This window comes from Rhinatrema bivittatum, chromosome 1 (genome assembly GCF_901001135.1).
Source record: "Rhinatrema bivittatum chromosome 1, aRhiBiv1.1, whole genome shotgun sequence".
In the NCBI taxonomy this organism is placed as follows: domain Eukaryota; kingdom Metazoa; phylum Chordata; class Amphibia; order Gymnophiona; family Rhinatrematidae; genus Rhinatrema; species Rhinatrema bivittatum.
In genome coordinates this window covers 808,667,590-808,691,915 of record NC_042615.1, presented here as the reverse complement: position 1 = coordinate 808,691,915, position 24,326 = coordinate 808,667,590, and the positions used below count along the sequence as shown (strand labels likewise).

The window sequence follows — 24,326 nt, the reverse complement described above, 5'->3', positions numbered from 1 at the left end:
AGGACTGCAGTGGAGCATTTACTGAAAAAGCAACCCGGACCCCACTGAGGAGAGTAAACTACTGGGTGAACAGGCTACATAAAACTGCTTGTCCAAATTTACTTTCACATCTTGATAAGATGGTCCAGATAGGAATGGGACATGAAAGTATGCACAGACAACAAAGTTGCAGATGTCTCTGATAGGCACAGCTTGCAAATGAGCCATGGCTCTCAACTAAGTCTGAACTGAGTCTGTAAAGCAAGTCTGCTCATCATAAACAGTGTAGAAGCATGATGAAGTAACTATTACTTGTGAATGACATTCAACAGCACTGGACAGACATCTCTCAGCTAGTATAGTTTTGAGTTCTAATGAGCATGTGCAGGAGTTCTTGCATTGGGCATTGCCTCATGAGCCTTTGCAGCCTATATCAGAATTCATTTTAGCTATGTAGTTGACTCTCCAGAGCGGTGAGTGGGTATTCCATGGTCAATTCATCCTGCTATCTAGGGAAATGTTTACAGTAAGCAAACTTTATAAACAGATTGAATTAACCATTACATGTTGGGAGTCCCAAGCTAAGGGTTGCAGCGGAACACTTAATAAGTAATCCAGATTTCACCATGGAGAGTAGACTTACTGCAAGAAGAGATTACACAAAACTGCCTGTCCAAATCTGTCAGTCCTTGAAATACCGTCCAGAGAGGAATGAGATGTAAAGATGTGAACAGATGACCAGGAAGCAGCCCAAGAGGAATCTTCTCTAAGATGAGCAAAACAAGAAGCCATAGCTCTAATTCTGTAAGCTTTTACACCATCTGTGACTTGCAATCCTGCTAAGGTGAAACAGTACTGAATGCACTCAGCTATCCAGATAGAGTATGTTTAGCAACTTTCATGCCTAGCCTATTAAGGTCATATGACACAAACAGTTGAGAAGTTTGGCAATGTGGCTGAGCTCATTTCTTGTAACAAGCCAAAGTCCTTTTGCAGTCCAAGATGTGAAATGTTCTCTCTCCTTCACACGCTTGAGGTCTCTGAAAGAAGGTAGGCAATATGATAGGTTGTTAGATAAGGAAAGCTGAGACAATCTTCAGGAAGAGCTTTGGATGAGTACGGAGGACTCACTGTGAAAGAATTGCAAGTATGGTGGATAGTATACAAGAGCTTGGAGTTCATAGACTCTCCTAGTAGAGGTGAACGCAATGAGGAATACTACCTTCCACATAAGGAATTTAAGTGAAGTTGACTCCAGCAGCTCAAAAGGAACAATATTCAAGTCCCATGAAACAGACAGTTTTCGTACCAGAGGTCTGACATGCTATAGACCTTTCATAAATCTAGAAATCAATGGATAAGTGAAAACCAGTTTACTGACCAACATAACATGGTATGCTACTATGGTGCAGAGATGTACGTGCAAAGTGGAGAAGCCGAAATCCAAAAGGAGCAAATATGTCAGTAAATACTTGGGATCCAAGAAAACAGGTCCAAAGCATTCTGTTGGCACCACTTAGAATATCTGTTTCATTTAAAAAGCATAATTTCTGGGAGCAGGAAAGAGAGAGAACAGCGGCCTCGGATGAGAAGGAATCCCGGCCCTGATTAAAATATTCCTGGACTTACTTGGACCAAAACTTTCCTGTGGAGAGGTGAGCCCTCGCTTTGTTCTGGGTCACGTGCCCTCATTGTCAGAGGGGGAGGGGCCGGCAAGCTTAATACCGGACCTCCCTGTGGTGCGCAGATGATGCCAGCGCGCGGCTTTGTCTGGTATATTGGGGACACTCTTTGCTTCAATGTGTTTAAAGTAAGTTAACATTTTTTCTCTCTCCCTGCTTTCAAATAGAGATCCTATATAGAAAATAGGTGTATTTGAGAAAACTCTAATATAAAAGTTATTCCCATGAATAAAATGCCTCATACAAAGAGGAAGGGCAGACTACGCCCAGAGATCCCAACTGTTGCTAGTTCTGCCCCATCTCAGCAGTTGATAGAAGAGTTTCTCTCACCTCTAAACGTAATTTCACCGGGAGAGGCTTCTGCTGTGGGTGTCGGTCAGGAGCTGGCGAGGAATTTCATACATCTCTTAGCCCCGGTGCACCTATAACACTGGACCCACCTAATCCTGCCCGAAACTCTGATCCGAATGAAGTAGAGATCACGGAAGGTGTGGAAGTACTTCATTTCATTGGGGATGGAAAGGGGGATCAAGAGGCGGGTGAACAAGTAGGAGGGACTGGAACTAGCCCGCTGGTGTTGGAAGGAAAGAGCAGCGGAGGTAATATCTTGTTACCAGACCCGCTAACATCAACACTAATGGTGGGGAAGGTAGGACATCGACCTCAGAATTGAGACATGTACGATGTTCGCAATCTAGTAAAAATGCTTTGGGAGAACCGAGACCTGAGTAGAATCAACACAAAAAGTTACTTTGGAAAACATTTGGTTGGTCTTAATGGACATGAAAACATCCATGAATCAAATGGAAATAAAAATCTCTGTTATACATCTTCAAGTAAAAACAGATGCGGCTGTGAAAAAACATTCAGAGAAACTAGAAATTCAGGAAAAACAGCTTAACCAAATGAAGAAATCCAGACAGGAATAATAAAAGGAGAACTGATTAATACTAGAAGGATTGAAGTAATTGAGAATAACTTGAGATACAACAATGTTAGAATCCTGAATTTTCCCAATATAAAGTACATATCACCTATGGAACAATTTAAAAGATTTTTAGGGGAGAATCTACAGCTCTCCCCAGAGAAAATACCATCTATTGAGAAAATCTTTTTTCTCGTTACAAAAGATAAGGAAAATTTGGAAAGGTTAAACCAATCCCAACAATTGGGTAATATTACAGAATTTCTAGAGAAGTCAATGGATGAACAAGAAGAATCAAGGGGTACACTGTGTGTGAGATTTACGAAGATAGAGGATAGAGATCTAATTTTGAGATTATTTCTCCGTAATCAAGATAAACCTTATCTTACACAAAAAATGTGGATTTACCCAGATATAACTAGGCCTACTCAGATAAGGAGAAGAAATTTCTTACAGATGAGCCCCGAGATTAAAAAACTCGGGGCCCAGATAGTTGTTTTCCTTGCAAATGTATTGTAAAGTATAAGAATGAGAGTTTGTGTTTATGGAACCTTCAGATCTCAGGAAATTTCTTGAAGCACGTATTCCCAGTCAAGAATTACTTAGATTAGTTATAGGTAAAATAGAGAGTTTAAACGTTTAGTGCACTGATACTTTTGAATAAGGATATTAATAATTGCTCCAGAATAAATATATTAGGATCTCTAATTCCTTATAAATGGTCTTATAAGTTTAAATTAATATTTAGGTTGTTTATAATCATTTACTTTTTCTTTGATAGAAATTGGAGCTAAAAGTTGATTGGTTTTTTTGCCTGTAATAGACCTTATCATTGACATGTAGATATTACTATTTGTTAAAATATGCATAAATAAATTTAAAAAAAGCATAATTTCTTCTAGTTGATGGCTTCTTAGACTAACTAAAATGTTTACTACCTTTTGGCAAATGGAAATTCGATATTATCAAGTTTTACTCACTTTGCTGTAGTGTAATTTGTGTGCTGTTGCATTACTTGTCCTTCATATGTTTTTTCTTATGATGGAAGTAAACCTTGAAGAGAATATTGCAGTGATCAGTGCTTGTGATGTTACAAGGAACTGTTCTTTCCTGTGCCCTGCTAAGACAGAGGTCATTTATGAGGAATGACCTATTGGTAGAAGAGGATAAGCTAGCAGATGATTTTATACAAGGTCTCCTATGCTCCCAAAAAATTAGACTGCTGCCTTTTTCATCCCTTTTCTTCTGATCACTTCTACTCATTTACATTTCATATCCTTAACAATTAGCAAAGTGCGTCTTATGATCTGGCATGTGACAGTTAAGGCTGGTTGAATGCTTCTGTTTATATCTGGTGTTTTGTAAACTTCCTGATGTGTGAATGTAATATTGAGGCTGTGACTCCTAGTGAAGTCATATAGATTTACGTCAGTACCATTCAACTCTGAAAGCAGGAAATGACCTTGAGGTTGATGTAACGAGATTCACTGACCTTTGCATGGATTTTGCAGTGCTATCTTAACCCAGGGTTTGAAAAGGTTTTTTTTACACTGGAAAAAAATCTGTGCTAAAAACATGTGTAGGAACCTTTGTTTTTTGTTCTTTATTTTTCCTGGGAATTTATCAGGGTTTCTTATAAGAACAAAAAAAGGAGAAAATCAGTTGAAAAATGTCACTCATTTTTCTTGGTAAATCTCTAGGGTTTATTTTGGTGTACAGAAGCCAAGACAAAACAATATTAAGTAGATTCTCCCACTCAGCAGCGACCCCTGCCTTGACATGTCTTGCTCTCCCCCACAAGCTTAACGAGAATCTCCTTCTTGTATACCCCAGTATTGCAACAGCATTCATCCTCTTTTTTTTTTTTTAATTTATATTTTATTAAATTTACTGCAATTTAACAAATCCAACAATACTGGATCACAAATAGAAAAACAATTTAACTTGAACAAGGTAAACATTATCTGAACGGTATTCTTAGTGGTATGTCAACTGTCCTCACATAATGTCCATTATCCACTTTATTTGGACTTGCAGCTCTCATTTCTCCTGGAATATTTCCCCTCCCCCCAATCCCAGCTCAGAATGAGCATAGTAAATATCCGAGGACACAATCGGGAATGGTAAAGACTCCCTCTGAATACTGCACCATCAAACATAGAATATGAAACATATGTAAAGGTAACATGGTTAACCACTTCACAAGTAGAGTAATAGCATGGCTGGTGCTGGCCTCATCATATGCGGAACATTTATTTAAAAAAGAAACTGTATGACGAACTAGAAATTCTGCTTGCCAACCAACGCTCCAAGAGCTCCCAAACCTGTGCCCTCCTGTTTGTCCCGGGTTTGAGCAGCTATCTCCACATGAGTTTTCCATAAACTGTGAAATCTCATCCGAATGTTAGCCTCCGAGGGGAGAGTATCTAACTTCCACATTTTTGCCAACTCGCAACGAGCCCCAATGATAATAAGATGTGCTAATTTCCATTTATTGGTTAGGGCATCTATTGGTAAATTTAAGAGAGCATTCTCAGGTGCCAGCTGAATTGGTGTGCTTAATACGCGAGTAAGGATTTGTGTGATGCGAACCCAAAATTCAGTCCCTTTAGGACAAGACCACCACATATGATAGAAAGTGCCAATCTGTCCACACCTCTTCCAACAAAAAGGGCTGTGGGAGGGCACAAATGTATGTAGCCTCGCAGGAGCAATGTACCACCGAAGCAAGATTTTATAACAATTTTCCACTAGGGCAGTGTACTGGGAACCTTGCTTTGTTGCCACAAAGATATCAATAGTCAATTTACTAATATCAGCCTCCCACGCTTTCATGTAGGCCGGCTTAATCGTGGGGTCTTTATTTAGAAAGTTGTAGGACCGGGATATCCCCTTTCGCAACATGTCTGCATGATCACACCACTGCTCAAATTGAGTTTTCCCCAACTCCAAGTCCTTGCTAATTCCCTCTGTGATAAATAGATGCCTCACCTGTAGATGTGCAAAAATATCCCTCGAGGATAACTGGAATTGTTCCTGCAACTGCTGGAACAAAAGTATAGTTCCCGTTGTCCATAGGTGCCCTAAACTGGTTATCCCCTTTACTTCCCAGTTTCGAAAATAAGGCATCTGCCCCCTGTGTGTAGAAGAGTATTTTCAATGATACTGGAGCTATGAAAATATTTTCTATCTCCCACAAAATGCCTCCTCCACTGCTCCCATAGACGGAGTGTGGTTTGAGCTGGTAAAGGAACTCTTGAAGTGGGCGCCATGCCTCCCTAGGCAGCCACATGAGGGAACGGCATGGCATTTTCCCCCCAGGGACTGTTCCACTACCCCCCATTGTTTTTGTTCCCCCCTGCGGTGCCAATCTAGGACCGCTCTGAGTTGGACAGCCACATAATACCATCGAAGGTTGGGTACTCCCAATCATCCCCTTAGCTTGGGACAAGCTAAGGGGATGATTGGGAGTACCCAAGAAAATGGTTTCTTCAAGCTACATACGCTAAAAAGAATTAAACCTCTTCTACATCCACATGACTTCCGGACAGTGTTACTAGCTACAATATTGTCAAAACTAGACTACTGCAACGCCATACTACTAGGTCTCCCTAAAAATACAATACAACCACTACAGATGCTACAAAACGCTGCAGCACGCCTACTCACTAATACTCACCGCCATGAACACATTACACCAGCTCTCATGTTCCTGCACTGGCTTCCTGTAGCATCTAGGATTATATTCAAAGTTCTCACCCTCATTCATAAGTCAATCCATAACCCAGATATGCAATGGTTCTCCAATCATTTTATTTTCCGTACATCAAATAGACCAATAAGAAGTATGCACCAAGCTAAACTCGCTGCTTCTTCACTCAAACACATCAAACACGTCGCCTCAAGAGACCGCTCTTTCACTATAGCTGGAATCAACATATGGAACAAAATGCCCTCGGACCTGCGTCTCGAACCCTGCCATAAATTCAAACAAAACCTCAAAACCTGGCTGTTTGAACAAGCTTACACGCTATGAACACCGCCTCTGCTGAAATGCTGACTTACATGTTCTCTGTCTCCCTGATCCTATTCCCACTCCCCTAATTTATCCCTGATCCTAATTTATCCCTGATCCTATTTCCCACTCCAATTTATTTTGCGCTCTGCATTATTATCACGCTCTGACCCCCCCCTGTTTATGATTCTTTGACTCGCCATTAACTATGGAATATGACTATCTTTGGTTTAATTGCATTTTGTGCTTAACTGGTTCTAAATTGATTTATATTATATTTTGTTCTGAAATTGTTCTTAACCGATTTATATTATGTCCACCTTAATTTATATTGTATGTAAAGCCGGTTGCTGATTTATTGTTTATTGTAAACAGAGGTGATGTTTCTTTTACGTGCCGCAGTATATAAAAAAAACCCACGAAATAAATAAAATACATAACCAGTTGGGATACCCTGGGTGGTCTACGTCTCCAGATATAGGAGAAAATCTTCTGTTGCCATTTTTTTAGGATGGCATTGGGGATAGGTATTGGGAGAGCCTGGAAAAGATATCCCAATCTGGGTAGGACATTCATTTTAATTGAGGAGATCCAGCCAAACCATGACAGATAGAGACCAGACCAGCGATCCAAGTCTTGAAATATCTTATAAATGAGGGGAGGATAATTTATACTTAAAAAGCTCAGCTGGGTCCTTACTAATATACACCCCTAAATATTTAATTTTCTGGGCAGCCCACTGAAAAGAGAACTGGGACTTCAAATGTTGAAGCGTTTCCTCAGGGAGGGAGATGTTCAAAATTTCAGACTTGTCAACATTTAATTTAAAACCAGACACCGCACTAAATAACTGCAATTCCCCCCAAGGTAGCAGCCTGTGCGTGTGTAGGGTTAGTGAGAGAAAACAAAATATCATCTGCAAACATTGATATTTTATATCCCAAACCCCCTACAGAAATTCCCTGAATTGTTGTGTTCTTGCGGACTCTAGTAGCCAAGGGTTCTAGAAAAAGGGCGAACACGAGTGGGGATAAAGGACACCCCTCAGAATAAATACCGTTAACTTTCACTCGGGCCATGGGCTCAGTTTATAATTGCTATAATCCATTTAAAAACTTCGGGCCAAAATTGAATTTCTGCAGAGTGCGAAATAGAAATGGCCAGTGGACCATATCAAAGGCCTTCTCCGCATCAACTGATAATAGGACAGACAGGGTATCCTGTTCTCGCACCCACCAAATTAAGTCCACAATTTTGCGGATATTATCAGCAGCCATTCTACCCGGAATAAAGCCCGCTTGATCCGTGTGCACTAAGCGGCCCATGATTTTATTCAGCCGAGATGACATGATTTTGGCTAAGAGCTTAAGATCGATATTAATAAGTGAAATTGGCCTATAAGACCCACAACTAGTGAAGTCACTCCCTGGTTTGCCCAGTATAGTAATCCCAGCTATATTCGCTCCCTTCCCCATCAGACCACCCTCCCATAAATGATTGAAAAACTCCTGTAACGGGGTTACTAAAACAGATGCAAACTTCTTATAAAATTGAGGGGGGTATCCATCAAGTCCCAGGGCCTTGTTAGCTTTTAAACCCCTAATAGCCTCACTAACTTCATCGGGTGAGATAGCTTAATCTAGGAACGCTTGTTCCTTCTCGCTCAAGCATAGGAGCTCTGTGTCTTGTAAATAACTATCTATATTGTCAGTAGTAATGGCTTGATTAGGATCATAGAGATCCCCATAAAATTGTTGGAACCGTTGCCTGATATCTGGCAGCAAAGATAGTAGGCTCCCATCCAGACTCCGAATCGCAGTAATCTGGGACTGAGACTGCCGTTTTTTAAATATCGAGCAAGAAGTCTCCCAGACCTATTACCCCATTCAAATTTTTCTTGAGTTATTAATGATAACTTAGCCCTCAGCTCCTTATCCGCTATGGCGCTGAGCTCGTCCCTAGCATTTTGTATCTGCTTGTATATGTTTTTAGCTAATGTCCGTGAGTTGTGGACAAGTGTGCTATGTTGTCCACCAAAGTCTGTTTCCGCTTCTGTTTTTGTCTTTTTTTATTTAATTTCTCTTTATGCAATTTTACATATTTAATCAAGATTACATTCTTGAATGGAAATACAAAGAAACAAGAGAAAGTCATAATTCACAAGCAAGAAAAAGGAAAAACAAGCAATAACAACATATATTGTTCCTTTGACTTTAGTCCTCAAAATGTGAGGGCAGGATATACACAACCTAAAGAAATATGATAAACAATACTTCAAGAAATAAAGGCCTTCACTGTAGCATTCAAGACCGATATCTTTTCAAGAGGAACCGGCTGCATTGTCACTGAGTTCTGTGGAGCCTATAGGGGTTTTTTCCCTGCCAAGAACTGAGACAGCTGAGGGGGGTCATAAAATACATAAGAATTACCATTATGCTTGACCAAGCATTTGCAAGGAAACTTTAGGAAAAACACTCCCCCCAATCTGAATCACCTGTGGTCTCATTAGGAGAAAGGCCTTTCTCTTCTTTTGAGTTTCCCGGGCTACATCTGGAAAGACCCTTACATTGCATCCTAAAAACTGATCATTTCTATGTCTAAGACAACATTTCAATAACCAATCTCTATCCGGTTCCAATGTTAAATTCACAATTAAAGTAGCGGGTATCGCAAGCTCCGTATCTGAAGTCTCTAAGAAGGTAGAAATATTCAAGGGCTGGTCAGCAGTAGGAACCAAAGATGTTAATCCTCCATTCTGTTCCGTTGATCTCTTTACTTTTGGAAGATTAAAAAATCTTTGAAATAGGTGGCATTTCATTATCCCCAATATGTAAAACTTCCTGGAGATACCTTTTAAAGATATCTCTCGGGGAAATTAAAGAAATCTGTGGAAAGTTTATGAACCTTAAGTTTTTGCTTCTAATTGTATTTTCCATCTGCTCCAATTTCATTGAAATATTCTTCCTTTCTTTTATCATCACTGTTTGAGTTAACTCAATATTCTTAATTTTGTCCCGATTAGTCATAATCTGCTGGTCCATATCCACTTGTGAACTGACCACCACTTTGACTTTATCCTCCAATTCTTTTCCTGTCACTTAAAGATTTAATTTGCGACATAATGGAGACTTTCAGATCTACCAAAGTCTCCCAAATAGTTTCCAATGTGAATACAGCCGGTCTTACCACAGCAGATGTAAATCTTACAGGGACACCTCCTTCAGCTCAAACAGTCTCCCTCAGCAATGTACCTCTCTCTTCCCCGGTCTGCCCCGTTGGCAATCCTGGGCTCAAGGTCGCGGTTTCTCTTTTGTCGGACCCTGCAGAGCTCTGTCGGTGGGCTCCCTGGTCCAACGACCGTTCTCCTGACTCCGGAGAACTCCAAATTGCGGCCAGATTCCCGGGTGGAGTTCCTTGAGCAGGGCTCAAAGGTGATATCGAGCCAAGGAGAGAGGGTAGCTCATCCCCCGCCCTCTCTCCAGCGGCTGAGCTTCTGCATTCAGGTCTTTCCTCACAACGTGTGCATCCATCAGACCAGAGACTGAAATGTTCGGAGGGGCTGCAGGGTATGGCTCACCTCTCTGTTTGCGTTTTCGTCCCATGTTCTAAGAAATTGCTGCAGGAAAAAAAAGTTTTAATTTCTGTCCTAGGAACTCAGAAAACGCCGTGCACTGCTACAGGTCAGCCATCTTGGATCCGCCCGCTATGTTGTCCACCAAAGTCTGTTCCGCTTCTGTTTTTTGTCTTTTAACATGTGACCCTGAGAAATCAATTGGCCCCGCATAACCACCTTCAGGCAATCCCATATGACCTGAGGTTCTCCTTCATTAATAGCAAGATAAGCCTCAATGTCCTTCCCTAAATAAGTAGAGAAACCCTCCTCGCTGATAAGAGAATCATTTAATTTCCAGGGTCGGAATCCCTCCCCCAACTCTGTCCCCCCCAATTTCAAATCTATCGGGGTGTGATCGGACCATGTAATAGGATGAATGGAAGCCCCTAAAACCCTACCAAGCAATAATTTGTCAGTTAAAACAGTCAATGCGCGAATATGTTTGATGAGGAGAGGAATAGAAGGTGTAATTCTTAATACTAGGATTCTGTTGACCCCATACATCAACTAGGTCCCATTTAGTAATAATTCCCTGGAGCTTCTTCCGTGGTTGTCTTGTCCCCATCTCATTCCCTCCAGAGTTATCTAAATGGGGGCTGAGCGTTAGATTGAAGTCCCCCAAAATTATGAGTGACCCCTCTACTTCCTTGGTAAGCAGTTGGCCAAGAGAATCCAGGAAACTCGCTTGGTTAGTATTAGGGGCATATATATTTAGGAGAGAATACAGCGTCCCCTGATACTCAAATTTAATCAGCAAGTAGCGCCCATCTTTATCTTCAGTGTGAGAATGGAGCACCCAATCGTAACCTGTCTTAAACAGGACACAGACCCCCGCATACTTATGCGCTTTTGTCGCAGGGGAGAAAAATCGATAGGCAAATTGAGGCCAATTGAGAAGATGCTCATAACGCCGCAAGTAAGTTTCCTGTAAACAAATAATCCCTCCTGGGTGAGCATTCAAATCTTGCTGTAAGATGTCCTTTGCGCGGTATATTGAGTCCTTTAACATTAAGAGAAAAGAGCTGTAATGCCATTAGACTTCCACAGTGAGATCCAGTCCCCAACCCTCCTCACCCTCCAGGCCAGACACTAAGAAACCTCCATGCAATTCTCCACCCCCTAAGAAGAAAGCAAATCTATTTATTTTATTTATTTGTTTTTATATACCGAAGTATTAGTGTTGGCCTTCACTCAGGTTTACATTTGAACAACATTATACATAAAAATCTGAATATACATAAAAATCATGAGGGTTGTAGTAACAGTGAACATAAGAATCAGAGGACAGCTGTAACGAGAGTTAACAATCCTAACAGAAACGTCGGATTAACAAAGGGAAAAACTTGATATGAGGGAGAAACAGTTATTCTAGCAAGGTAAAGATGACGGCTTGGGTCGCATTGTTGGAGGGAGGGCATAAGTTGGAACTGTAGGATAAATAGAAGGGGGACGTTGGGGAACTTGTTCAGTGGGGAGGGGGTGCTTTGGTGATAGGTAAGGGAGTGTGTGCTGAGCAATGGTTAGTTTAGCCTATTCCATCCTTGTAGGCTTGAAGAGCCACGTTTTGAGCAGTTTCTTGAAAGATATAGTATTGCTTTCGGTTCTTAGGTAGGTTGGTAGGGAGTTCCATAGATGTGGACTAGCTATTGAGAATGCTCTTTTCCTGGTTGTAGTGAGTTTGGCTGTGGTTACTGATGGGATCTCTAAACAAGCTTTGTTTGTTGATCTGGTGTTGCGTTGAGAGTGGTGTGTTTTGATTAGGGTGTTAATGCAGTCGTACTCTTAGTGGTGAGTTTGAGTTTGTGTATGATTGCTAGAGTTTTGTATTCAATTCTTTGTTCTATCGGGAGCCAGTGTAGCTCTTAAGACAGGGAGATGTGGTCTGATCTTTTGTGACCTCTGAGGATTCACGCTGTGGCATTTGTAGTATTTGTAGAGGGTGAAGGGTTTGATTTGGGAGTCCTATCATGAGCGAGTTGCAGTAGTCGATGCTTGAGAAAATCAAGGATTGTAGGATGGTTCTGAAGTCTGATTGGTTTAGTAATAGTTTGAGGTGCTTGAGAATTGATAGCTTGTGGAAACTTCTCTTATTTTCAAGGAGATGTGCTTTTTAAGGTTGAGCTGTGGGTCAATCCATATTCCCAGATCTTTAACGTTTTCTTTTAGTTTGATGGGGTTGTTGTCGATGATAATGGAGTGGTTCTGGTGATCTCCTGTGTTGATTCTTTCAATCAGCATACATTCAGTTTTGTCTGTGTTGATGCATAGTTTCAGTTGGTTTATAGGAGTTTAATTTTGTAAAGGTTGTAGCTGCGAGTTGTAGAGCGTTCTCAATGGTGTTTGTGACTGGGATGAGGAGCTGTATGTCATCGGCGTACAGGAAGTAAGTGACACTGAGACTGGAGAGAAGTTGGCAAAGAGGTAATAGGTAAATGTTGAAAAGGATTGCTGATAGCGAGGAGCCTTGTGGGACTCCTGTTTCAAGTGGAATGGCTTCGGAGGTGTGGTTGTTGAAATTTACCTTGTATGTTCTGTTTTGGAGGAAAGATACGAACCAGTCTAGGGTTTTCCCTGTTAAACCGATTTCAGATAGTCTGTCGATTAGACTATTGTGTTCGACTGTGTCGAAGGCGGCCGATAGATCGAGAAGGATGAGGATGTATCGTTGTCCGTTGTCAAATCCTCTTAGGATGGTGTTTGTTAGGTTAATGAGTAATGTTTCGGTACTGTGATTTTTTCTGAAGCCGTATTGGGTATGGTATAAGATTTTGTTTGTGTCGAGATGATCATTCAGTTGTTTGAGAGCCAAATGCCAAGAGAGTCCCTCTCCACCCGCATCCAAAGTATTCCCTGAGCCCATCCATTGTGCTAATAATCCCCCCCCTCCCCTCCCCCTTCTGTAAGCACCAGCACTGCATGGCGTTCCCGCACAAGCAGGTTTGGGGTGCTGTTCCCCCTCGGAGCAAAACCGCCTCGCCCCAAGCACCATAAACCACAATTCCCTTACTTCCCCATTCCCCCCCCCCCCCCCCCCCCCCCCCCATACAATACACTTTCCTAATAGCCACCACAACTAGCACGTTTACTCCTGACCAACCATTATTGGTAAACAGAGGCCACCTTCCATAAGTGAACAAAAATCCTCATCATCAATAAAATGTCAATCAGGTTTGACCGTGTCTTCCAAATAACTGCAATGGTGCCGCTCATCCATCATTGGTTCGTTCTCCTACACAGAGGGACAATTCCTGCCGTCTTAATCTTCTCCCCCCTTTTTCCACTCGCTGCCATCGGGGAAGAACCGGACGTCCTTTGCTCTCCACAACCGGTTGAACGGGAAAACCCGCCGCAGTTAAAATGGCTGCCGCCTCTGCCACCTGTGAGGTGGTTCCTTGGATAGTCACCGATATCCCAGCCGGATAAAGCCACTTGTACCTGAAATTTTGTTTCCTCAATACGGAGGTGACTGGCAGGTAGGAGTCGGCGTTTTAGGGTCCCAGGTGACAAGTCTGGGAGCACATGGACGGTTTGATTCGGCCACTGCCATGCTTGTTTTTTCCGCGCTGCCGTGAGAACCCGTTCCATAACAGGATAGCGCAAAAAACAAGCGATAATATCTCAAGGCAGATTACCACTCCGTGGTCCCATGGTGCGATGTGCCCACTCAAGCTCTATGGTTTGTGGGGGCGGCACAACGTCAGAACCCTCATTCTATGACCTGAAGAAATAACACAATGAGCGGACGACCTCATGGAAGTCACTGTAGGCCTCTGACTCAGGGATCCCACGGAACCTCAAGTTGCATCTCTGGTTCCTATTTTCTAGATCCTCGAGTTTTAAAAGCAGCTCGTCTCCCCCTTTGGACAAGGAATCACATTGAGATTGCAGCTGTGTCACTTTGTGCTTCTGTGATTCTAAGCGGACATCACAATCATCCACTCTGTGCCCGATCTCCCCCATTTCCTCTCTTATTTCTGCCATCATTTCGAGTAATTCTCTCTTATTTGCCTTCATATCCCCGCCTAAGATCACTGAACCACTGTCAGAACTCATTTCTAGTGGGACCTCTGATAGCGAGCAATTATTCTCACTGCTGAGGGCGTCAGAGTCCTCCTCTGTCTGGGCCGCCATTTTTGCCTCCGTACTAAGGCCCTGTGTATCTGATTCGTCTCTAAGTTTAGAGTACGAATATTTGCTCAAGTCGAGCCGTTTTTTTTCTTCGTAGTCATGGAAAAAAATATGTAGGAAAGTTTACCTCTGAAAATTTCCCTTTCTGGGGGGCTGGGTGAGGATTTTTTGCTAGTTATCGCTCGTGGTGCTCAGGAGCTCTCCTTTCAGGCTGCCATTTTACTCCGTGGTCCCGCATTCATCCTTTCTAGTGGTGGTTCCAGTCGCTTCCTTCCTCCTCCTTTGGTAGCTTTGTTTGCTGTGGCTACTACACTTCTGCTTTTGTAGTGGGCCAGGAGCCTGTTGGAGAATTGGTTCTGGTATGGGAGGGCCACTTCAAACACTGCCTCAGTGGCACCAGACTGCAGGCATTCTGGCTCATTGGGGAGGGAAGCAGGACCCGAAGTGTCGCATCAGTGAGCGCTTTCACAGATTGCAGGGTAAAATTATAACCCCCCTCCCCCCCAAAAAACCCTCACAATAACCAACGTTAACTTCCCTCCATCCCCTTGGTCTAAAAGGGAAAAATTCCCTGCTCCTAAAATTTTTGCCTGGCGTCTGTTTTCTAAATAACTTTCCACCTCTGCCTTAGAGTGAAATTGAGAGCAGGAGTATATGGTACCCAAGGGCTAGGAAAATTCTCGGAACCAGGCCACCCAAGTGCCTAAAAACCTATTGCGGCTGAATCTGGCCTTGTTCTCATATCACATGCATGCAAATGTATCTGAATGTTCATCATGGAAATTTTTGAAACCAGACTTGCTTGCAGTCCTTGAAAACTAGAGCTGAAAACCCCTGGAATAGTGTGTAACTAACTTTAATTGAACATGGAAATTAATAATAAAAACATGAAACAGCTCTGCATATGTCATGTAGCACTATAGAAATGTTAAGTAGTAGCTGTTGATAAGAGTGATAGGGGCCAAAGCTACCACATTAACCCAGAGTCCTGAATACAATAAGTTCCACTCAGGACAAGAGCCTAATTTCTGGGATGCGTGTGTACATGGTCTGTTCCCCTCTCCTCACCTGTTAGCCCTCTTGTCGTTTCCCCCCCCCCCCCCCCAAACACTTTCTAAAACTTTGGTGTAGAGGACACCAACAAGAGGTATAGATATCACTCATAATGAAAATGCTTGAAGTATACTTTGCCTAATTTGAATATGAATTGAGTTCATTTGCTTGTACCTTAGGTTTTTTTTAAATACTGACCTAATTCTCAGCACCCAAGCCTCTAAGTTGACCTTCTGTTTTTAACATTATATCTGTTAATGGCGATCCTTTCAACATCTGGTTGCCACAGAAATTTCTCCGAGGACAAGCAGGATGGTAGTCCTCCCACATGCATGAATCATTGGATGGAGCCCGGCATGGAAAACTTGTGTCAAACCTTTTCTAGAACTTTCACTGCGCCTCATTGAGCATGCATTATACCACAGGGTTCCAAGCCTGTCACTTCGTGGTCGGGCGAGTCTCTCAATTTTTCTGACTTTTGGCCTACTTGACCTGTTTTTTGGAAAACTGTTTTGTGAAATTGTTTTTGGGTTTTTTTTTTGCTGGCACCTGCTTGATACAGCTCTTGCCAGATGTACTGAGGGGAATGTATCACAGTATTTTTGAGGTGGTGAGAAAAGTACACTGCCTGGAGTCACTGGGTGGGAGGGGAAGGCGCCTCCAGTGTGCTTATATCACGTGGTCTGACAGGACAATGACATGCTGGTGCAGCCTGGTGTCACTGGATAAGGGCATGCAGTGTAGGCTCTGCCAGGCTAACCCACCTATGGTGGTGGAGATGGGAGGAGACTTTGGGGGAGGGAAATAGGAAAAAGCTTCAGGGAGAGGAATATAAAGGAAGAAAATTGGTTATTTAGTTTTGTGAATTATTAATGAGCAATTAATATTTGGTTATGAATTATATTTATTGTCATGTGAATTCTACTTAAGATTTTTTATGAATCTCTAAACTGCTGTGTGTGTTCTTATTGGGTTCAGTAAGACAGATGTAAGTCTAAATAGAAATAATAAATAGAAGAAAATTGAGTAAAAACAAGGTAATGGTAAAGAAGAGAATCCTATTTCTTTATTGAATTTTGGCTTTATTGTTACCTTTAGAATTGGTTTGGTGGTCTCTTGCATTTATACCCCCACCTTCTCACGGTGTTTCCCAGCCCTCTTGAAGGCACACCTAACCAGCCTTGTTTTCAGGATGTCTGTAATGACTATGCAAGAGAGTTGCATGCACTGGTCTCAGGATATCCTGGAAACCCAACTGCATAGGTGTGCCTTCGGGACAGAGGGTTGGTAAACAATGCCTTATCAAACTAATAGCTTGCTCAAGGCAGTTCACAGGAACCTTAAGAATATCTTTCACAAGGATACAGTGCACAATACAAGGCCTTAAAACAGTCCTGCGATTATACTGAAAATAACAGCACTGTATTTTTGGTTTACAACAGGAACTTAATAGCATTATCGGATATGAGGTCTGTGGTTGTGGATTAAGAAATATTTGTAATATTTTTGATGGATTGACTTGAAATTAATATACTTAAAACAGACTTAACATATCTCCTGTTCTCTGGGTGCATTTGCACTTTGCTGCTTGGCCTTCTGAGATATGTGAGACTGATTGGTGCTGTTATTAATCTGATTTTGAGATGTGAGAATTCCTCACTGGTTCCTCCCAACACAGTCCCTTGGTGAAACAAGTCATGTCGAGGGACTGTACAGTTTACTGCAATTATTTGATAAAACATTCTGAATAAATGGCTATTTTGAATGCATTTGACATCACTGAACAGTTCGCATTAATTCCACACATTTTTCCTTTACTATTTAGGCTGCCATATGTGAGCTCTATTACTGAACCATTTCTGGTGTATGCCTCTGTACAACATCAAATTCTAAATTTTGGCAACTGCCTCCCCCAGGGGGAGGCGCGTCCTGGGGTTATTGCATTCCTTTGGAAGAAAACCATAGGACCATTGAACAGTGTCACATGAATTGCAGGTGACTTAACTGCACAGAATTAAAACGACAGAATGTATACAAGCATTGCAGGCAATGTGGTCTGTGCTCCACTGCAAGAAAATTTAACAAAACGGCCCAAGGGTTGCCAAGATACCTGCCCAGCTAAAAATAAAACCCTAAAAGCAGCTGCCCCACCCAAATTGGCACTCAATGAGTTGGTAAAGCTGCACCACACAGAAGAAGAAAAAGAAAAAAAAAAAAAAAAAAAAAAAAAAAAAACACTGAAATGTGTGCTGCCCAAAAATGCAAGCCATCGCAGAATCGCATCAATCTCGGCGCTGTTGCGACCGTCGCTGCCAGACGTCTCCACTCCGCCCTCTTTACCTCTGTGGCGACTCCCTCCAGGTCTGAAGGATGGCTGGCTGCCGCGGCGTCTCCCTGCCGTCTCTCTTCGGTGTCCCCGGACCGGCTCGACGCTGCAGATCTGCCATGTTGCCTGAAGCCTAGGGCACGCGCACGCGGAGTGAAGTACCAGCATGGGCGCGAACCTCAGGGGCGTCCCCCTGCGATGACGTCATCCGCTTCAGATATTTAAAGATCTCTGATATCGCTAACAAATGGAGTTAGCAAGGGTTCGGGTTAGGACAAGGTTACTCTTTACCCTGCCTAAGCTCCTCTGCCTCCTCGGACTTAGAGGTACCCGCTCATCGGGGGCCTCGCTCTCTCTTTACTTTTCAGGATACAGACAGGAACCGGTACTCGCTCCTCGAGGGCCCTCGTTCCTGACTACCTGCTGATTTCTCTTCTGCCTGGAAGCCATCACTGCCTACATCATTGAGAGTCACCATCGCTCTCTCAGAGCTTTCCCTGGAACCAGGTACTCGCTCCTCGAGGGCCTATCCTTTCCAGCTCCTGAGCTCCCAGAGACCAACATGTGAGTGTTGTCATCTAGTTCTGTTCATGAATTCTGTATACCCTGCCTACTCACTGTCTACAGTTTCTCAACAGCTCAGCCATCCAGGGATCGCTGTTCCAGTATCTGAGGGACTTCAGCTCTGCCGGGCACTACAACTCACTACTGCCACCTCTGGTGGTTTCAAGACCTGTTTAATAAAAGAACTAGTGTGAGTCTCCATACTCTAAGCCTAGCCGGTGGTCCCTGTCGGGATCTTCTCCCGAGGGCGTGGTCATCTGCCACCGGCCCAAGGATCCACCCACTACTAACTCCGCCTACAGAATACATCAGACTGCTACTCCTATCTGATTGCTCCTCCCATCTACATTGCGGATTATGACAGGCGCTCTCTGCAGACTGAAGATGACAGAGGTCCCCAACCTGAGTCAGATTTGCCCTGTGCTACGCCCCAACCTTCACTGATGCTCACAGGCCTTAGCTCTTGATATGCTAAATGAAAAGGCTGTGAAAAGCAACAAGCTTGCAGTATGAAATAGAGCATGAGAACAAAGCACAGTTAGGACCCAAGTGTCAGAGTACTACCCATTAAGCTTCCAAAATGAAGGCTGTAGAGAAAGAATAAAGCAGCAACATGTTACCAAAAGTAGCTCTCCTGTAAAAGTAGGCAGAGAACAGTGTTAAATGCTCCACCTTCGTAGTGACCCCAAAACATAAGAATATAATTAAGACAGCATGACCTCTAGCATAGACCAATACATCTAAAACAAAGTTAAATGCAAAATGATCAGATACAGAATGAAAGGTAGTGGCAATAAAGTTATGTGCTTAACATGACAGACCAACCAAAAATGCAGAGCAATATAAATCCAGATATTGAGGCAAATAAGCTTCTTATAAAGGATAAATATTAAATCATACACTGATGTTCCACTGTGGAAAATGTGGAAAAGTTTTAAGAGCTAGATGATCCTCCATAATCACAAGTTGCACAGCGAGGTACGTCACAGTTAAAGCAGAAACATAATATGGTTAGCAATGAGTGTGGAAGACTTGAGCAATGATAGAAGGAGCTTTGAACCTAGGTCCGCCCGCTTCAAGGCTGGAGCTCTGTCTGAGCCACATGAGAACTATTGGCCCATAAGGAGCAAGTTAAACACAGGACTGTATGAATAAGGGGTATTCATGCCTGGATTCTTGCCTACAGAAAAAAAAAAAAAAAGAGGGAAATTAAGGAACTAAAAAATTCAATCAGCCAGCGTAATTGTCGAGGACACACGACAAACGCAGATGTTTGTAGAGATTGTTATATCTTTGCCCACTGTAGCATGTAATGCAACACAAGTCACAGGAAAATATGGGAACTGCAAATACCTATAAGAGGCATCTGGAGAATGGATGCTTAATAGCCATAAATTGCTTGCCAACCTAAAGATATATTAGCAAGCAGAGACCCAGACATGCAATGAGCTGTTTTAAAAAGCAAGTGTAACATACCTCCAGCATAGACTTCTGACACTGGCTCCTTGTCTGCTCCTTGCTTGGCTTAGCCTCTCTTCACTTCCTGGTTTTATAGGCCTAACACCATGGACTTCCTGTGGCTAGTCCTGAAGATCTCATTGCTATTAAGGAATATAAACTTGCTCATTCTGTTGGGTGATACCTGAGCAACAGGTCTAGTCCCACATATCCTGAGTTTTTGAGCTTTGGATTCTGCCTTGTTTGCCACTTGTCTTGACCTTTGCCTGTTCACCAGATCTCACCTTGCTTACCACAGCCCTTGTCACCTCTGCCCTGGACATGGCCCGTCACCTGTCAGCTGACAAGATTCTGATCTGTTTGCACCCTTGACCTTCTTCCAGCACCAGCCTCAAGGCTTCATATGTCCACCTCTAACCAGTCCAAAAGTGCTCATGGAGCGGCAGGAGGGCTGCTCCTGCCACAGCAAGATGACAATGAGCCCCTTCTGCATGCAAGCTGCTGCAAAAAACAGGTAACCAGATGCAATAAGTGACTTGCTGTTGAAAATGATGGCTGATATGCAAGTGCAGCCAAGATAGAAAGAGACATGAACTGTTGGATGAACAGAGTCAACAATGAGGAAGGGATAGTAGCTGGAAGAAATGCAACAACTATTCAGGCTGCACAATATGGAGGACCCAGGAATCCTTGGCGATGTGACAACTCTTCCAAGAAGAGTTGGATTCTTCCCTCTTCTGGAAAAGATCGAGGGGTTAAAGGGGCACTTAGAGAAGATAAGGCCATCGCGGAAAGATTAAATGATTTCTTTGCTTCGATGTTTACTGAAGAGGATGTTGGGGAGGTACCCGTAATGGAGAAGGTTTTGATGGGTAATGATTCAGATGGACTGAATCAAATCACGGTGAACCTAGAAGATGTGGTAGGCCTGATTGACAAACTGAAGAGTAGTAAATCACCTGGACCGGATGGTATACACCCCAGAGTTCTGAAGGAACTAAAAAATGAAATTTCAGACCTATTAGTAAAAATTTGTAACTTATCATTAAAATCATCCATTGTACCTGAAGACTGGAGGATAGCAAATGTAACCCCAATATTAAAAGGGCTCCAGGGGCGATCCGGGAAACTACAGACCAGTTAGCCTGACTTCAGTGCCAGGAAAAATAGTGGAAAGTGTTCTAAACATCAAAATCACAGAACATATAGAAAGACATGGTTTAATGGAACAAAGTCAGCATGGCTTTACCCAGGGCAAGTCTTGCCTCACAAATCTGCTTCACTTTTTTGAAGGAGTTAATAAACATGTGGATAAAGGTGAACCGGTAGATATAGTATACTTGGATTTTCAGAAGGCGTTTGACAAAGTTCCTCATGAGAGGCTTCTAGGAAAAGTAAAAATACATGGGATAGGTGGCGATGTCCTTTCGTGGATTGCAAACTGGCTAAAAGACAGGAAACAGAGAGTAGGATTAAATGGGCAATTTTCTCAGTGGAAGGGAGTGGACAGTGGAGTGCCTCAGGGATCTGTATTGGGACCCTTACTGTTCAATATATTTATAAATGATCTGGAAAGAAATACGACGAGTGAGATAATCAAATTTGCAGATGACACAAAATTGTTCAGAGTAGTTAAATCACAAGCAGATTGTGATAAATTGCAGGAAGACCTTGTGAGACTGGAAAATTGGGCATCCAAATGGCAGATGAAATTTAATGTGGATAAGTGCAAGGTGATGCATATAGGGAAAAATAACCCATGCTATAATTACACGATGTTGGGTTCCATATTAGGTGCTACAACCCAAGAAAGAGATCTAGGTGTCATAGTGGATAACACATTGAAATCGTCGGTTCAGTGTGCTGCGGCAGTCAAAAATGCAAACAGAATGTTGGGAATTATTAGAAAAGGAATGATGAATAAAACGGAAAATGTCATAATGCCTCTGTATCGCTCCATGGTGAGACCGCACTTTGAATACTGTGTACAATTCTGGTCGCCGCATCTCAAAAAAGATATAATTGCGATGGAGAAGGTACAGAGAAGGGCTACCAAAATGATAAGGGGAATGGAACAACTCCCCTATGAGGAAAGACTAAAGAGGTTAGGACTTTTCAGCTTGGAGAAGAGATGGCTGAGGGGAGATATGATAGAGGTGTTTAAAATCATGAGAGGTCTAGAACGGGTAGATGTGAATCGGTTATTTACTCTTTCGGACAGTAGAAAGACTAGGGGACACTCCATGAAGATAGCATGGGGCACATTTAAAACTAATCGGAGAAAGTTCTTTTTTACTCAACGCACAATTAAACTCTGGAATTTGTTGCCAGAGAATGTGGTTCATGCAGTTAGTATAGCTGTGTTTAAAAAAGGATTGGATAAGTTCTTGGAGGAGAAGTCCATTACCTGCTATTAAGTTCACTTAGAGAATAGCCACTGCCATTAGCAATGGTTACATGGAATAGACTTAGTTTTTGGGTACTTGCCAGGTTCTTATGGCCTGGATTGGCCACTGTTGGAAACAGGATGCTGGGCTTGATGGACCCTTGGTCTGACCCAGTATGGCATTTTCTTATGTTCTTAACAGATTGTTCTGATGGATCAAAGATTTGGTCCTGATTTAGCCTGGGCCTGTTGTGTGATCTTTAGCCGATATTATTTTTTGAGGTCTGGTCGGAAGCGGTGGCAGATTGTTTTGTTAAAACCAGTAGGGCCGCCTGCAAAAGTATGGTCATTTGTATGCATAGAAGGGATGCCTCAACGTGAAGTGCTGGTCAGGTTCATTAGATAAAGGACCAAAATGTGGCAGTACAATCCGTGACCATCTGAGTTTCTTGCCAAAGAGATTGTCTCCCAAGCATAGGAGATCTGTGAGTTTTCCGTGAATACCGTCACAGATGTTGCTTGCCAAAGCCATGTATTGAGTGCCAATGGAGGCTGAAGAGGAAATGTGAAATAGAATCAAATAGTATAAAGGAAGTGACAGATGCCTTCTTCCATACCCAGAGGTATTTGAGAATAGTGGGAGCCCTCATCAGGAGGCTGAAGGAAAGATTTCAGCTTCTGAATACAGTCAAGGATGTACTTAAAGACCTTCATTTTCAGTTTTACTTTGCCTGGGAATCTCAATCATCCCCTTTTGTTAGATAGTTGAATGCCAAATTCTGACAATTGTTGGACACTATTTCAGGTCCAGCTTCCTAGCCATAGGAGTGCTTAAAATTGGAGTTTCCCACATTTTTATCAGAAGTATACTGAGGAAGTTGTGGAATGGAAGGGCCACTATTTCGGCAGGAGTATCCAGAATCTGGAGAAGATCAAGAAGTTCAGATTGGGGGTCTTTACCTTTATGGATATGAACACTCAGTGTTGTTCCCATCTTTTTCACAACGTTGAATAAGAGATTTTCTGGGGGCGGTTCCAGAAGTGGGTCAGAGGCTTCATCTGAACCTCAGGGCACAGGTCGCTTATCCAGGACTCCAGTAATGAAGAGACATACGTCCAATTGACTGAGAAGGCATTGCTGGTCCAACACCTCTTATTGACTGGACTCTGCTGCAAAGAAGTGAGACAATGAAGAACCTCTAATCATGGGTTCTGATGAGTATGTCCCTATTGGCGAATTCAGGATTCAAATCTGTGGAATTGCCGTAGCAAAAGTGGAAAGGAGAGATGGAAGGTACAATCCAGCCTCAGTCAGAAAGGCAAAGAAACTCCTCACCAAAGCTGCAATATGGTCAAGTGACTAGTGTATCCTCTGGCCGGGCATAGGACAGGCTCCTGAATTAGAATGGGCAGCTTGTTAGAGGTGAGCATGACTATGCAGCACACCGGGTCCGCAGTCTCCAGGCAACGTCCCTCCACCACAAGTAGGATGAGTGCCCTGGTTATTAGAGAGGGCAGAGGTAATCTGACTTCTTCAGCATTGAGGCATAGAATGGGGAGTAGTTGGGCAAGTTGATGCATCATGCATAAGGAACACTAATGGCTCTTGCTTTGATGGTACAGATAGCATCAGTGCCGTTGAAGTGGCAAACAGCATGCATCGTGTGCTCATGCTTTTTTGATGCAGGCTGCGATGGCTCTAACGAAGGCCACTGTCTTTAACGCAGGGTGGTTGGCAGAATTCGACCCACAGCTACAGCTTGAGTGGATGGGGGAATTTTAGAGGAGCTCCAGCTCAACTATTCCTGGCAAAACAGATGATGCTGCACTGTGCGGCTCGAGATTTAGGCACCTTATTGATACAAAGTACTCTGGAACACTGCGAGCATGGAGGCCATACATCCACAGGCACAACAATTCTGGTCATGATCCAGCCAGAGACACTAGTAACAGTATGTTCCCATCCATGAAGGACATTATTTTGCCACAGACAGCTTTTAAATCCACTCACTGTTGTAGATTTCTTCTTCCAGTCCAACATGTTGTGAGGTAGGATGATTGCTTTCATTTTTTGTTTTGTTTTTTTAGGTAGCACTAAAAGTGATGTAGGGCTGCAGGGGCTGCGAAGCAACTTAGAAAGAATTTTAGCTTTTAGCTCAGTATACTGAGCATGTCCGTTTCCCCTTGTACCTCTTCA

At 42.7% G+C, this 24,326-nt stretch overlaps 1 protein-coding gene across 3 annotated transcripts in view; it reads right to left on the bottom strand.

Annotated features, from left to right (window-relative positions):
- Positions 1-24,326, bottom strand: part of UBAP1 (ubiquitin associated protein 1) — a 95,231-nt gene that overhangs the window by 61,801 nt on the left and 9,104 nt on the right. Inside the window, exon 1 of one of the 3 annotated variants that reach the window (XM_029581217.1) lies at positions 3,567-3,657. The exons of the other annotated variants lie outside the window; for them this stretch is intronic. The gene's annotated coding sequence lies outside the window, so the exon portion shown is untranslated. Of the gene's footprint in view, positions 1-3,566; positions 3,658-24,326 lie in introns of those variants that run through there. 3 annotated transcript variants of the gene reach the window in all.